This window comes from Cryptomeria japonica, chromosome 8 (genome assembly GCF_030272615.1).
Source record: "Cryptomeria japonica chromosome 8, Sugi_1.0, whole genome shotgun sequence".
NCBI lineage: Eukaryota > Viridiplantae > Streptophyta > Pinopsida > Cupressales > Cupressaceae > Cryptomeria > Cryptomeria japonica.
In genome coordinates, this window is record NC_081412.1 from 434,138,028 (window position 1) to 434,154,464 (window position 16,437).

A 16,437-nucleotide genomic window follows, 5' to 3' on the forward strand; every position below is an offset into this window, starting at 1 on the left:
CTGAGGGAAATCCCTTGACCAGGTCACATCTAGCAATGTGTTTATGTAATCTTTAATAGGATTGGCTTTTAACCGAGCATACTCTAGAAGAGTATATTTTCTTAGTGGGTCTGAAATCCTACAGTGGTTTTTCCTTATTTGGGTTTCCATGTTAAATCTGGTGTTAAATGTGTTTTGTTGTTTCAAGTTTATCAGTTGATGAGTTTGAATGATTTATAGTCATAGTTGCATATCAAGTAAGTTCTACCGAGGTTGAATCTAATGAATGTTTTGTATTGTGAGTTTATCTGATTCACCCCCCCTCTCATCTAACTAATAGTTATGTGCTTAGTTGTTGCCTTATTTTGAACCTGATCTCACTACAACCACCATATTTGCTTTCCATAACTCTAGAGGTAACCCCTGCAAGCCAAATTTAGACACCAGCATGCCTTTTCAATGCAAAACAAATATTTTTTGTCCCTGCAAGTGTGCTCGGCCATGCTTGTTGACTGGGATTACTTCACCAAGGATTTATTTTGCTCTTTTCTAAGCTAAGGGACATCTTCCAGAAGGTGTTCCAGCATGTTATTAGATATGTCGATATAATCTTCTACCCCCTCAGATATTTTGTAACCTAACCCTGTTTAGGATTAGGGTTTTATCAGTTGTAACCATCTCAGTTATGCCTAAACTATAAAGGCAATTTTGTAATTTGTTTACAGGATCTCCTCCTCCTTTTTGCTGGCAGTAATCTATGATTTTTGTAACTATAAAATCACCTCTCCTCTCATCAATAAAATTGTCTTGCCTTACCTAGTTTCATTCTATGAAAATTGTGTATTTTCTTTACCTGTTTGTGTGAATGCATCTTTTCTTTCTTTATTAGCATCTGTAATAGTGTTGATCCTTCTTAGAGTGACATCTGAGAACACTGTTTGTTCCTTTGCCATTATTAAGTATTCCAACCTTGACTCAATCTTAGAAGGCTAGACTTAGGTAGGAATTAGTGTATCTTTGGGTAGTTTTGTTAATGTTTTGTGTAGTTACAGGTGGGGGTAGATCAACTTTCAGCCTAGGGGCAAGCCTTATTCCCCTTCTTTCCTACAACCCTTCTATCTCTTTGTTTTCCCTGTCAGAAATCAATAGTGCTAGATTATTTGTGTTGGGTTGGTCCAACACCTACATCAAATTAGAAAGGAAGCCGACCTTCCCCAGAGACTCAACCTCACATTTAGCAAGGTCCCACACTTGAGAGGTTGTTTCCATGTTTCACAAGGTTGGTGATCAAGCCTAATCACCAAGGGTGCAAACTTTTGTGACAAAATTTCCCTTTAGGAGAAATAAGTAATACACCAGCCCCTACACCATTTTTGTTCCTTGAGCCATCGAAGAACATATCCCACAATCCTTGCATGACATTTCTTTCTTTGGAGATATAGGGAATAGGGGCATCTTCTTCATGAATACAATATGGACTAAGGCCAGTATCATTAACCTCATCAATGGGATCAAACTAAAATGCATTTTCCCACTCATCAAGTAGGCAATCATGAACTTCTTCCAATTGAGTTGTAGGCTCTCTAACTGAAATTTATAATTTCTCCTCATGTAGAGAGCAGATCATGTTGATAGCGCTTGGGGTATAAGGTTTAATGTTATCCTTTGCAATAGGCTCTACCTTGATGGTCATCTTTGTGACATATCTTGTCTTGAATAACATGTGAGACCAATCAGAGGATAGGTAACCCCCTATCTGAGCAGTGAATTCCCTTGATAAACAAATGGCAAAGTAGGTTGGGAGGTCAATAACTGAAACATCTTGCAATACAATACAACCCGAGAAGGCATGTAAGGTTAAATTTAGATCCTTTATGACCCCATAGTCTGAACTGATGTGTCATCTAGTTGCACAACTCCTCTTGTCATGAGCTCATACTTGATGCCTATGCATTCAGCTACTTCTTTTGGAATAACTGAGCTAGTAGCCCCACTATCTATCCCGCAATTATGAACAATATTATTTCCTATAACCAAAGAAAGATAGAAGGGAGGGGGCTTATTGATTTTATTTTAATTCTATGCCTTCATAGGTGTACCAAACTTGTAGGAGTTGAAGAGTTGCAACCTTTGCTTGTGACTTCTACAACATTTATATCCTTTAGGGCCTCTTGAAGTAGGTCTCTTTGAGGGGATAGAAAGAGCATCCCACATAGAGACATTAAGGTTAGCCTTCTTCATTTGCTCCACTCTGTTGAATGGAACCACAACCTTAATAGGATCCTTTGTAGTAGCAATATCTATCTTTGATATTGTAGGAGCCTTAGGTTGCTCCCCTTGTGTGCCCTTTTGAGTCAAGTCTCTCTCTTTATTTAGATCAACCACCCTTTCAGGAATCTTAGGTATTGAAGATTGTATTGTAGAATGTGGAGCTTGAGTTATGGTAGTTATATGAGGATCTATGGCCCTCCTTTTGGATCTTGTATTGTTGGCCAAAGGGTCACTGTTAATCTAATTTATACCATTAAAATCAGCCTCGTACCAATTTATGAAAGAAGAATCTTCTTGTGGATTATTTGGACAATCACCAAACTATTGTTTCCCTAAAGAAGTCAGCTCATTTTGTGCCACTAAGGCCTAAGATAACTCACCATTTTTGACATGAGGTCTGATTATGAGGTTGAATTCATTGGTTACGCCATTCTTTCTCTTGAGAAAGATTGTTTTGCCTGGTACCAATGCTCTTGAGGTGTTTGCATCTAGAGGATTTAAACTATTCAACGGTCTAGAATTACTCTAGTTTTTCCCTTGAAAGTTAGACATCTACTGATAGTTCTGATTGATGGTTGGTAGGGCTTGTTGGCTTGTAGCAAATGTCTCTTGATTAAAACTAGCTCATTCCCAAATCCTTGCATCATTGTTTTGATTTTTGACTTGGGTAAAAGCGCAAAATTGTGTCACATTTCAGGCCAACTTATTAGCACAAGAGAATTTAAGTAAATCTAGCTAAAAAAAAAATTTAGTAAGACATATGGTCTATAGACATTCATTATAGCTATATTAAATATGGGCCACAACTTTTTCAATCAAAATTGTCTACTAAATTTATAGCTTATACCACTTTGGGTCTAATTACCATTTTTTTTTTGTTTGAAAAATTTGATGTTTCAACAACTCTTACTCTTATAAATAACATTTTTTCTTAAATGTAAAAATACCCTTTTATAGATCTATAAGTGAGTTTTCCAAAATATATATCTTTCAATATTTTAATTAGTTTTTATATTTTATATTTTATTTTTATTGAAAGCAGGTCATCAGCACTAAAACATAAGGTTGATTATCTTGTAAAGGAAAAATACTAAAATTTATTTAAATGTTTTTAAATAAAAAAGTGCACTAGAGAAAAGAGTCTATGTCAAGATGATTTAATTATTTTCTAATTTTGGTAATTATTCCAAAACATGCAATAGTTAAAAATATATTTTTGCACTAAAGTTTCAAGTTGTGAATATACACAAAAAAGGTTAAAATTTACTATATAAAGTGTGATGCCTCGTGTAACTTCAATTTCAACATTTTATTAGCAACTAAATTATAGTGTTTACTTTATAAGAAAGTATATTAAAATATTTAGCTACAGTTTGACCGATACTCTCTTTCTTTATCTGGCAACCAGTAGAATCAAAGGTGAATTTGTAACCATTGTCACACATCTGACTCACACTCAACAAGTTGTGCTTTAGGCCTTCCACATAATAGACATAGTGTGCCTTCAGTTTTCCATCAATGTTTAGAATACCTTTTCCCTTTATTTTGGTGGATGAGTTGTCTCTGATTCTTATTGAACCACCATTCCATTCTTCAAGTTTGATTAAAAAAAAAAATTTAATCACTGGTCATGTGGTTGGAACGGCCACTATCTACAACCCATAGATTTTTCCTTTCATCATGTAAGACAATTTGTACTATCAGACTTGATTCTTCATTGTCCTTTTCTTTCTCAACCCATACCGGTTTGGTTTCCTTCTTGTCAATTGCAATTTTGTGCTTCAGTTTAACTACCGATTCTTGATTAAAGTCTGTCCTCTTCTGCTTGATTTTCCAATTTTTACAAAACTTTGATATATGCCCAAACTCTTGACTGTTATAGCATTTCACATTTTCATTGAAGGATGAATCTTTGAAACTATTGTAGGACACCAGTTTACTCTTCCTACATTCAAAACTCCTATGACCAAATCTATTACACTGATAACAGACAACATTCATATGGGTAAGTGCACAAAGTTGTGTCCACTTAGTGTGGAATTTTTACACTTAGAAAAAATGGCAAATCGCACAGAGCGCATGAGAAACAAAACGGGATCCCGAGCCAAAATTTGAAATGGGATCCTATTTAGCTTCAGGATCTCAAGCCTAGATCTAAGAAATGGGATCCTGTTTCAAAAACAAAATGAGCTCTCATTCTAAAATGGGATCCCGTTTCCTTTTTTTAAATATTTTTCTTTTTTAAAATTTAATTTTTTTTAAAATTTTTTTTTTATAAAAAATACAAACTATATATACATGAAATATAAAATTTATATATAAGTCACATTTCTCTTTGTCTTTTTTTCCCTTTCTATCTCACTTTGTCTCCTCGCTCCCAAAATCTAAAACTATGTCCTTACCTCTCTCTCATGTCCATAACTCTTTACTCTTTATCTCCGCTCTCTATACACCTCCCCTTACCCCCTACCTACCTACCTATATTTCTATATATATAAATCTCTACCTCTCTTAACATACCATCTCTCTCTCCCAACCAACTTATCTTTCTCTACATATGTCATAATAGGTCCTACTAAGGGGTCTTATGTCATAATAGGTCCTCTTAAGGGGTCTTATGACATAATAGCTTGTATTATATCACAATAGGATCCATTATGACATAATAGGACCTATTATGTCACAATAGGTCCTATTATGTCACAATATGACCTATTATGACATAATAGGTCGTATTATGACATTATAAGTCCTATTATATTACAATGGGTCCTATTATGACATAATACCCCTTAACTCTCTCTAAAAGTACCATCTTACTTTCCCAACCAACTTATCTTTCTCTACATATGTCATAATAAGTCCTACTAAGGGGTCTTATGTCATAATAGGTCCTAGTAAGAGGTATAATGTCATAATATGTCCTCTTAAGGGGTCTTATGATATGATAGTTCATATTATGTCATAATAGGACATATTATGTCACAATGGGACCTATTATGACATAAAATGTTGTATTATGACATTATAGGTCCTATTATGTTGCAATAGGTCCTATTATGACATAATACCCCTTAACATGTCCTAGTATGAGGTATAAAGTCATAACAGGTCCTCTTAAGGGGTTTTATGACATAATATGACATATGATGTTATAATAGGACCTACGATGACATAAGAGGACCTATTACATCATAATAGATCCTATTATGTCATAATTAGTCCTTTTATGACATAATTGTTAGGACTCGGAGGTAACTGAGAGGGGGGGCGAATCAGTTGTCTATTAATTTCATCCCAAATATAACTTAATCAAACTTGATACTTAATACCAGTAAACCAAATGTAATGTCAATTAACAGATTAATAGTTGATATTGTTAGGATTCCTACAAATACTGAGAAGGGGGGGTGAATCAATATCTAGCCGATAATAAGATTTTCTTAACTTAAAACATGTAGAGCATATTAATACTATGTACCGGTAAGCAGAAAGTAGTGCAATAAATAGAGATAAAAACAACCACATGAAAAACACACCATAACACAATATTTTAACAAGGAAAACCGGTGTGGAAAAAACCTCAGTGGGATTTGTGACCCACAATATTCACTTACTAGCCAATAAGAGAATATTACTGGTACAAGAGGGGCCTGCACATGTAGGAAGGCCAAGTGCCTAGAGCTCACTGCTCAATTACAAAATGGGAAGTCTCACTGACTTACAAAATGGATTATAAAAATACAATGTCTTGTACTTACTTGTACTGCATTTGTTTTGCCGATGTCTTTTGTCCTTGTACCAATGCATTAGATATTTCTTTCCTTAAGGATGCTAGGTAGTCCAGTTTTGGACTTAGTCTTAATTTCAGATCCTTAGCCTTACTTTCTATTCTCTCCTTTTCTCTTTCTAGCTTTAGTAATTCTTCCTCAAAACCTATTATCTTTTTCTCAAAAACTGATAATGAATCAGATGAATTAATAAAATTGTTAGCTAGTTGATTTATTTCCTCCTGTATCTTCCTGATCTTCTTGTCTATATCAACTATCAAAAAGTTAGTCTTACAAGTATCTTTGTACAAAGTTTTGAATTCCTTTAATGTGCTACATAATTCTGGTAGAAGTGTGTCAAACTGCCTTGTACACTTCTTTATTTGTTCAACTATCACTGTGTTGTCAGTAATATACCTAGACAAAGTGTCAAGTTGACTCAAAGAATCTTTATTGTCTACATTATAGTTTGGAGCTATCATCTTTAAAATTGGAATTGTGTCATCTATAGCCTTATATGCTTGTGAACTACAATTTGTTATTTTCTTTATAGAGTCTAAAAGAACTTTAGTTATATTTGTTGTCTTGAATCCTATAGTTAAAGAGCCAACACTCTAAATTCCGCCGGTGGGAGCAATATCCTTACTTGCAATGACCTTTGGTAGGTCAGTCTGTGTTTTCATTTCCTTAAGCAATGGTTTGTTTTTCTCAACAGTTGCTGGTGGCACTGATTTTGTATTAACCTGTTCCTATGGTGAAGCCTGTTGCTCTACTTGTTGCTCTATTTTTTGTTCTGCCTGTTGTTCTATGGTACTATCTATCAGTTTTCCTTCAGTGTTATCTGTGTTATCAGTTACCAGTGGCTCACTAGCCATATCTGTCTTACCAGTTGTGTCCTTATCTACCACAATGTTGACCTTTTGAGTATCAACATCTATTGTATATAATACCTCAGAATTAGGATTTGTATCCTCTTATGATATATCCATACTCTCATCAGCCGGTTGATCTTCAGTTGTTGTTATCGGTGGAGTATCTTGAGATGGTGGGGGTAGATTATCTGTTATTTTGATGCTTGGAGATCCACCAACCTTTCCTTTTCCCTTATCCTTGTCTTTCTGATATACCTTGATTGGTTTGGGGTTTCTATATTCTTCCTATTTTTCCTTCTCAATAAGGAATATATCCCATGCATTAGCAGTTTCCTCTACAACCTCTTTTACTCTACCAACCATAAGTGCTACATGTTGGTGTGTAGTTGAGAATACTATCCAGTTAGCCTCTGAGATCATATCATCTATCTCCTTTGGTGAGTTAATAGGATAAACAGCAAGTAGTTTTTCAATCTTTATTTTCTTGTCAAGCTCTATAACAACTTGCCTTCTAGCTTCAAGTCTCTTAAATAGTTGTACCGGTACTTCATCTACAACTTGCATCAAAAATTTCTTATAGATATCCAAGTGTAGAATTACACTATTTTCAACTTTCTCCTTGTCATCAACTGATAATGTATCATATAGTTTGTTGATGTTCTTAAGCTTTCCTTCCCCTATTATTTCAACCAACAATCTGTCAATCAGAGCAATATTTTGTTGAGTCCTTTTCTTTGGTGTTAACTTTTTCTTCTTTGGAGTTGTCTTCTTAGCCGGGGGCCTTACTGCCTATTGTTTTTTCCTGGTTCTTCTAGGTGAAGGTGTGGATACCAATGAAGGTTCCCTTTTCCTCACAACTCTTTTAAATGCAGATGGCATGTCACTCTCTAAAGAAGTTTCTACCGGTGAAAGGTGAGTTTCTAGTTGTTGTGCTTGTAACTCATCTTTAGTGATACCGGTTTGTTTAAGTACATCTTCTTTGATAGCCTTAGCCTGCCTTGAACCTCTCCTCACTATTGCTTCTACTTTCTTCACTCTCTTCTTGGATTGAATTTGATTTTCAATGGTTTCAGCACTGCCAAATACCTCTTCCTTAGGTTCCTAGGGTGCTTCCAGAAGGGCTTTTGCATATGTTTCAATGATGTGATCATCTATCTCATAACCCATTTCAGTAACCCAAATTGTTCTTGGGATAACTGCTTCCATCCAATCTCATCCTTTTTAATAACAAAGCATATGTCATCCTTATATTTATTTACAATTTCTTGTGATAATCTTACTCTAGCATTCATTCTGGCCTTTAATGCTTGAAAGTACTCATTAATATTTTTCTCTTTGTTTTCACCCATGTTACTCAATAAGTTAGATAACTATTTGCCTACCGGTATGTCAAATCTAAGGTTCTTATTACCTATACCGGGCACTTGTTTGGTTATATGTAGCATTAAGCAAACAAGTTGCCAAATCTAAATGTCCCTTTCTTATCCTTCTTGATCTTTCCCAGATTGTCAATCAATTCATCCTTCAACCATTCACACACAACAATTTTCACATTATCCTTAATCATGTCATGAGCACTCTTTATGCATAAGTTGGAAATTGAATTTAGTCTATTTGCATGTGTTGTTTTGTAGCCTAGAATCATGCTAATGAATCTCACATTTATGTCAGTTACATCATTCACCCTTAAAGACCTTTTTTCGGATGTTACACCTATTAGGTTCATTACTAGGTCATTTGAGACCTTCTTTGTCTTGTTAGGTCTGTTACCGGTGGAGGGTAACCTTGTTACAACTTTTACAGCTTCCTTAGTAATTTTGTGAACAGAATCTAGCCAAAAGAATGCACCATGTACCCTACCCAATACTATCCTAATAACTTCCTTGGGGAAATCTGGAATGCAGAGAATTTCTGTGAATCCTAGGGTTTCAATTATTTTGTGTTCAGGTTTCACATTACCGGAATCATCACAAATAACAGTCTTGTACATGCTCTTAATTTCTTCATCTTCTAATTCTTCTATATGGCAATGAATATACATCCTAGGGTCTTCTGCAAAAACTACTCCTTTGGGGATTTGAGAAAAAGTACCAACATTATCATCCTTCTTTGCTATTTCAGGAACTAACTGAAAGATGGGCCTAGGGCGCTTGATTACTTCCACTACAGTAGGGTTTGCTATGAATTCAGGTACAGAAGAGGATGCCATGATAATAAATACCTTTTTCAGCCTTTGGAAAGATTGATTGCTAAATTGCTTTGCTTCTTTTCTTGAAATGCCTTAGCTCTGGAAATCTCGCACTCTTTGAATGTTTGAATGCTCGGTGAAGTAAACTGGAGCCAAAAACACTAATTTATAATATTAATTTTGCCAACTACCACATTTAATGCTTTTCATTTAAGTACTCACTTAACATATCTACCGGTATAGAAGTAATTTCAACTTCTTACCATCAATCGAGGGAATAATAGCATATTTCTCATTTGATTGCCAAACCCTCAAGGGAATTTTCTTTAATTTGATGAAGAGTCTCCTATCGGTGGAGTGTTACTTTCTTCTTCCGGTGGAGTGTTACTCTATTCTGCCGATGGAGGAGTATTCCTATCAACATTCAATTCTAATTTCCTCATCCATTGTTTTGAGAATTCATGCTTTACTTCTTCAACCTTTTCTTTACCTTTCAAACTAGCACCATTGTTGTTTACCGATGAGGATTTGCTTCTACAAAATTTAGCAATATGCCCAATTCTGTTACATGCATAACAAGTCACATTATTTTTCTGAATAGCTTTCCATAACCTATGCCGGTTTGTGTTCTGCATTGATTAGATAAATGTCCAAATCTTCCACAAATATAACATCTCACATTCATTCTGCAGTTTTCAGAATTATGGCCAACTTTGTTGCATTTTGAATATTGACCAGTGGGTGTACTAGTATTCTGATAATCTCTAGATCTACATTGATTTTCTCTATGACCATACTTGTTACAATTAAAGCATTTTCCATTAAATTTATAAGCAGTAGGTTGTCTTACCGATTTGCCATGATCCTGTGTGTTTGCAGTATCAGAGCTTTCACCAGTTTCAAAGCCAAGACCATTAGTGTCACCATTAGGTTTTTGATTCTTCAACAAGTCACAAAGTTCTTCTAAGCTTTTCTTGAATTTTTCTTTATGTTGATTTGCAGCAGCCAGTTTTCCTTCCAAGATACCTTTTTGTCTCATGAGTTCATTTGAGACATTGTGTGCATGCATTAAATCTATCTTCAACATATCATTTTCATAACTAAGTCTTGTGTTTTCATTTGCAGCATCATTCAGTCTTCTAGTCAAGTCTTCCTCATTCTTATTTCTATCTTCAATTTCTTTACAAAATCTTATAGTCATATCCTGCATCTCATTCTTTGTTGTCATGTTTTCTTGTTTCAGCTTATTCATTAGATCACTAAGAGTTTCCTTTTCATCATTCTCATTTTGTATCTTTTCACAAAGTTCTCTTCTCTTGTTTCTTGAAATAGTAAGATTTTCTTGAAGTGCTTGAATAATATCCTGAGCAGCCTTTATATCATCTTCAAGTTTGATATTTTTCAATTTTTCTACATCATAGTCTGAGAGAGCTCCTTCTAGTTGCTTCATCAAGTTTTCCATCTCTACCAATTTCAAGATCTTCCTCAAGTTGTTAGGCTTCTGAAAATAGAGGACCAAGCTCTGATACAAATTGTTAGGATTCCCACAAATACTGAGAGAGGGAGGTGAATACATATCTAGCCGGTAATAAGATTTTCTTAACTTAAAACATTTAGAGCATATTAATACTGTGTACTGGTAACCAGAAAGTAGTGCAATAAACAGAGATAAAAATAACCACATGAAAAAGACACCATAACACAATATTTTAACAAGGAAACCTGGTGTGAGAAAAACCTCAGTGGGATTTGTGACCCACAATATTCACTTACTGGCCAATAAGAGAATATTACTACTACAAGAGGGTCCTGCTCATGTAGGAAGGCCAAGTGCCTAGAGCTCACTGCTCAATTACAAAATGGGAAGTCTCACTGACTTACAAAATGGATTATATAAATCCAATGTCTTGTACTGCTTCAAAATAGCATCTACTATGTCAGATCTAGTACCGGTTTATAGCTCTTCTTCTTACATAAACCCTTAACCTATAATTCACATAATAGGTCTGCCTTATTTTGCTTAATTACATTCCTCCATTCATTACATATATCTTCTACAATGATCTCTTATATATATGAGTCATTTTACAACTTGCCAAGTCGACTTACAATGATTTTACAATAATAAACAAAATCTATACAAACAAAATTGATGTCGGCTTCTGTGTCGGTATGCTTCCTTTCACTGCTAATGCCTGTGGTCTGTGTGCCAGTGTAGAATCTAACTTTGCTGGTGTCGTTGGATTGCCTTGCTGGTGACATAGGATTGTAAGGTTGCCATCAATGACAAAACCTTCAATCACCTACAATGTCTCATTGGAGTGTGCATTTGCCAACATATATCAATACCAGTGAAACTTAATGCATGAAACAGAAAGAGAAACAACATCCACAAAACATAACATAGAGATTTGTACGTGGAAACCTTGTAAGGGGAAAAACCATGGTGGGAAACCTTAACCACAATCAGATGATACTATTGCAAATAGTATGTGTATACAAATGTGGTCTGCACATGCAGAAAGGCCAACCACCTAGAGCTCACTGCTTAATCACAAAATAGGAGTCACTAACTACAATTGGATGATTAAATCCAATGATAATGTACTGCTCAAAGTAGCATCTCCAATGTTGGATTTAGTAATGGTTAAGATCTGATAATCCTCTTCAAACCTTCCCTATGGTCTGCTCATATGATCTTCAATATTCACACATATTATGTTAAAATATCATAACCATATACCTTCTACCTGTTACCTTTTTTCACTTACATCATCTCACAAATGAGATCTAACTGTTAGGATTCCCAAAGATATTGAGAGGAGGGGGGGTGAATCATTATCTTACCAGTTTATAAATTTACCTGACTTAAAACATGAAAAGCATATTAAAATTGTGTACCGGTAAACAAGAAATAATGTAGTAAACAAGAATAACAACAACCATATGAGAAGCACACCATAACATAACATTTTAACAAGGAAACCTAGTGTGGGAAAAACCTCGGTGGGATTTGTGACCCACAATATTCACTTACTATCCAATAAGGGAATATTACTCTTACAATAGGGGCCTGCACATGCAGGAAGGCCAAGTGCCTAGAGCTCACTGCTCAATTACAAAAGAAGTCACACTGACTTACAAAATGGATTATATTAATCCAATGTCTTATACTTCTTCAAATTAGCATCTTCTATGCTAGATCCAATACCGGTTTAAGCTCTGCTATATACATAAACCCTTAACTATAATTCTCATCTTAGGTCTACATAATTTCACCTCCTATCACATATCTTTCCTATTACAAAATTATCTCATACATATATGAGTCATATTACAACTCACCATGTTGACTTACAATGATTTTAAAATTAATTACAAAATATATTTCAAACAAAATTCCTGTCCGCCAAGGTGTCGGTATCCTTCCTTTCATTGTCAGTGTTCTAAGTGCCGGTGTAGAGTTTGTCGTTGCCGGTGTCGGTATCCTATCTTGTCAGTATCATATAATTTCAAGGTTGCCATCAATGACAAAACCTTCAATCACCTACAGTTTCTCATTGGAGTGTGAATTTGCCAACAATCTCCCCCTTTGGCATTGATGGCAACACACATGAGAAAAAAAGTGTCCAAAATGATATCCAAAAATAGTCTACCAAAATTGTCTTACCAAAACTATATGCTCCCCCTGAGCAGATGAAGTCCCTTCCTTCTAATCATTTTTCTCATCCCACTACTCTCCCTTTGACATCAATGTCAAAGGTTGTCATTCATTGTCAGTGGAGTCCTACCTAGATTCTTGTAACCGGTGGGTTACAATCTGAAAGATATCTATCAAGACTACATTTATGCCATTGCTGAAAGTTTTGCAGTCTTTTATTGCCTCTTGTGTTCTCTGCACTATACTGGTGAGTATGTGCATTTTCTCTTCTAGTGTCTTGAGTCTAGGAACTAGAGCCTCAGATATTTCTTTTCTTAAAGAAATAAGATACTCTAGTCTTGGACTAAGTCTACATTTTAAGTCCTTTGACTTATCCTTTATTCCATGTTTGTCTTTCTCCAATTTCTTGATTTTCTCTTCTTGCTCTGCAATTTTCTTTTCTAATTCCTAAAATGAATCTAATGTTCCAATCAAATTGTCTGCAATATTATTTAATTTCTCTTGAGCTTTGCTAATCTCCTTGTCAAGATCCTCTATTAAGACATTTCTTTTGCAAGTATCCCTGTATAGTTTCTTGAAGTCAAGAATTATTTCTCCAAGTTCTGGTAATAGAGTATCCATTTTCTCCTTGTTCTTATTTACAATATCCTCAAAGAATTTCTCTTTTTCTTTTATCATTCTCTCCTTAAATGTATCCTTATTTATTTGATCAACAGTTATTAGGTTGTCGGTGATAAACTTAGACAATGTGTCTAGTTGACCTAAAGAATCTTTATTCTCAACACTGCACTTTGGTGCTATCAATTTAAGAATTGGTATAGTATCATCAATAGCCTTATAGTCTTGTGCATTGCATTTAGTGATCTTCTTTATTGAATCTAATAAGACCTCAGTTACATTAGTGGGTCTGAATTCTATCATAGTTGTACCAGATGTTTGTCCAATAGTTTTTACAATAGCCATGCTACTGGTTGTAGTTATTTCCTTGGTTGGTTCAACCTTTGGTAGGTTTGTCTGAGTTTGGATTTCCACAAACAAATTTTTAGGCTTTTCAGTTTGGTCGGGTGGCATTGTCTCTGTTTGTACTTGTGCTTGAACTTGTACTGGTTTGGGTTTCTCAAAATGTGTCTCAGACGGTTTCTCTGAGATTTCAGTTGACAGTTCCTCATTTTGTGTCTTTGAACTTTGCTTAGCTAGTTCTTCAGATGGTTTGTCTGTTATATCTACTAGTTTCTTAGTGGTATCCTCTGCCGGTTGCTTTGCCTATGTAGGTTTTTCTGTGTTTAACTCAACCTCTGCAATCGGTGACTTTGTGGTCATATCTTTCTCCTTATCCTCAATGGTCTCTCTATCAACCACGACATTAACTTCCTGAGTATCTACATTTACAGTATACAAAATTTCTGATTTAGGGTTTATATCTTCTACCAGAGTCTCCATACTCTCAATGGTCGGTTGATTTATAGTAGTGCCTACTGGTGGAGTATCTGAAGGAGGTGGGGGCATATTGTCAGTTATTTTTAAACTTGGTGGTCCACCTACCTTGCCTTTACCCTTGTCTGTCCTTTTGATATACTCTGATAGTTTTACGTCTGAGTAATTCTTCCTCTTTTTCTTTGTCCACAAAGAAAATATCTCATCCATTAGTTGTTTCCTTAGATACTTCAGTTACTTTGCCAGCCATTAATGCTACATGTCGGTGAGTAGTAGATAATACTGTCCAATTAACCTCACTAATTAATTTGTCTATTTCATCAGGTGAGTTAACTTGATGTATCGCTACTAATTTTTCAATCTTAATCTTTTTATCCAATTCAACAATAGATAATATTCTAGCTTCTAATCTCCTATACAAGTCATTCAGGATTTCATCCACAATTTGTATCAAAAATTTCTTGTATATATCTAAGTGTAGAATTACACTATTCTCTATACTTTCCTTATCATTTGCTGATAGTGTATTGTACATTTTATTGATGTTCTTCAACTTAGCATCCTCTGTAATTTCGCTAAGAAGTTTGTCAATGGGGGAAATAGTTTGTTTCACTTTCTTCTTCTTAGGAGTCATTTTCTTTTCCAAAGGCCTTACTGTCTATTGCTTCTGTCTTGTCCTTTTTGGTGTAGGAGAAGGTGCTGGTGAAGGTTTTCTTTTCCTCTCAACTCTCTTGAATACAACAGGTATGTCACTTTCTGAAGAAGATCCAATCGGAGAAAGGTGAGTTTTCGGTTGAAGTGCTTCCAACTCACTTTCAGTTATACCAGTCTTTTTTAGCACATCTTCCTTGATTTCCTTTGCCTATTGGGTTCCTTTTCTAATGGTTGCTTCTACCTTCTTAGCTCTTTTCCTTGATCGTATAGTGCTCTCAATTATTTCTCAAATACCAAATACTTTCTCTTTCAGTTCATTAGGAGCTTCAAGGAGGGCTTTTGCATTAGTTTCTATGATGTTATTGATGAATACTAAGAGGGGGGGGGGTGAATTAGTATACCAAAAATTACTGTACTTAAACACTTTAATATTCTAGCAATAAACCAGTAAAATAGTTTAACAAACAAACCGGTTAACACACATGCAAACCAAATAGCAAATAATGCATTCACCCACAGAAGCACAATCACCATAACATAATAGATTTTGACATGGAAACCCAAATGGGAAAAACCACGGTGAGATAAAACTCAAAAGCAACTATCTGTAGAATAGTAACCAGACCAGTTAAGGTCATACAATGTTCTTTACCAAAATAGCTCTTGTTAGGAATCTCAATCTCTGTTAGGAGATAAGTCCGATTAAAGACTACCTTGTGAGAGGATTTCAAATCCATAGATGTGAACCACCTTGTTAAAGGATTTACAAAGGATTTTCTAGGCCTACTCGGTTAAGGGTTTCTAACTTGTCAAAGATGTGAGTAATCAACAAGTGAATGATCTAGCAAATGGCATAGTCTGCTTGATTAGATCCATTGTAGCTCATAACTAATGCATTTCAGCATTACTTCAGTCTTCAGTAACTCCTTAATCTATTACAACTCACAAACTTGATCTTCTTAGTTAAGATCGCACATTCAAGAGCTAATCAACCACCACAAACCCTATCAGCTACACACACATTAAAACCCTAGACATGATGTCCTTAAAAGGAATCTGATTTCATGTCGGTCCAATAGGATTACATTGCAAGTTCCTAGGTTCATTGTATCTAGACACATTTGGTAACATGACACAAAAACACTATCAAAGTGTCAGTGGATGGTAACTCATCACAAAAATATACTAGTTGGTAACTCATCACAGAGTATTACTAGTTTGTCCAACTTTCTAGTTACCAGTTGGTGACTCGGAGTAATACCGATTCAAATAGATTTCTGATTGACAAAACTTGAAGACTGGAAAAAGATAACTGCCACTTGTGGCTCCTTTGCTCTACTCTGTTTGAGATCCTTAAACCGCTTGATCTCTCTATGCTGCTTGGGTCTTTATACCACTTGAGATCGGTAAACACTTTCTGCATAACAACAGTACTCTAAAGACTACAACATGATACTGGTTTGGAACAATTACCAGTTCAGCATAATTCATACATTCTCAAAGTGATCTCATAGCAAGTGTGTGTCCATCAATGACAATCACAACATAATCATCAAAATGCCAACAATCTCCCCCTTTGGCATTGATGGCAACACTTAGGAAAATTTT